Here is a 1,558-nt window from a genome sequence, read left to right as displayed (position 1 = left end):
GCGAATAGTTATTCAAAATCACATTAAACATCCATGATTATTTAATTATTATTTCATTGACTCACGTTTCCCATTGAGCAACAGACCCATAACACTTGCAAGAATTATGCCATTCCTTATCCTGTATAAATTCGACCCAGAAGAATCAGTTGAATTTTTAATTTAATTTTATTTCTTGGCAGAACGTAAGCTCGATAGTTCCAATATCCTTTCCAGTCGGATCCTCAAATTCTTTTTGAGCAAGTCAGGTGTTCAACGCGTTACATTCTAAATTACATTCACCTTAATCTTAGCAACATCGATTTACGGTGTAAAACATCGAGATTTCTCAATCAGTCTCTACTCTCCATTTTCCTGCATACGCCCCTAAAATAGAGGTACGTACAATGCCTTACAAAATACCTACAACTTCAAACGGAGAAGTTTTCACAAAACTACCCCACTTGAACCGATATCAAAAAGATTCACATTCTTATTCTATCGTATTTCTTAGAGGATATTAATAAGAATGTAAAAGACAACACAATGATTTCAAATCTACACTTTTATTCTGTATATCGAAGTTTAAGAAGTAGAGGGCTAGCTTTATGAAAATTTATCAATTTATAGACGATGTTTGTTAAATACTGTGGAATACACATTCATGATGGAAAACTGTGCTCAAACCTGAGCCAGTCCTCGCATCAAAAATTTATCTCTAATCATTCTTCGTTGTACTTCACCTTTGCAAGAGACTACGATTTTATCACAGTCTTTGACGAGGTCACATTCGCTGGCGAACACGATAACGCGTTCGAAGCGTACGTGATAACATAATAGACAGATTTTTATACACACTCAGGCAGGAAAATAGATGCAAAGTGCTTATCGAAAAAGATCCGCGAGATAGATTATTATCTATATTTACTTTCACAAGTCGGGGCACGCTTACAGTTAGAGAAGATTCGTAAAAAAATATATATGTGTGTGCAAGGTCGATAGAGAAATAAAAAGGTGTCGAAAGAGCGTTTAGAGAAATTGACTACCTATCTATCAAGTGTGTTAGGGACGAAGCGATGAATCTAAGAGTGGAAAAGGAGATATTACAATTGTTGGGTAAATATGTACATCGTGAAACGCAGACACTGCTCGTATCTCTTTAAAATGTACGTTCTGATCGCAAAGCGCTTCAAGCTCTTTTCAATGTCGTCCAACTACTTGTTCCTCATCCTTCCTACACAAGCGAGTACTTGCCCATTTGAATAACACATCGTAGGGGGATATGCCCTTCGCCGAGACGCGTACATTTACGATTCACGGTGTACGTCACAGCCATAAATATTAATACACGAATTGGTACATAATACAATTGTAGATACACGCGTTCACCGTTGAACGCCGACATGCGGTTGAGTAACGTTTTTCCAACCGTTTCAATCGACAGTTTGGCCGTGTAATTAGATGCATCCTCGTTCGACAGACTGGTAAAGTAGCGTTAGGCTAAAGAGAACTTGTTCTCTTTACATACATGCAAGATGTACGTTTCAGGACGTTAATTGTGTCGCATACAAGCGAAGAA

The sequence above is a fragment of the Calliopsis andreniformis genome, chromosome 12 (genome assembly GCF_051401765.1).
Source record: "Calliopsis andreniformis isolate RMS-2024a chromosome 12, iyCalAndr_principal, whole genome shotgun sequence".
Taxonomy (NCBI): domain Eukaryota; kingdom Metazoa; phylum Arthropoda; class Insecta; order Hymenoptera; family Andrenidae; genus Calliopsis; species Calliopsis andreniformis.
This window is presented reverse-complemented; position numbering follows the sequence as displayed.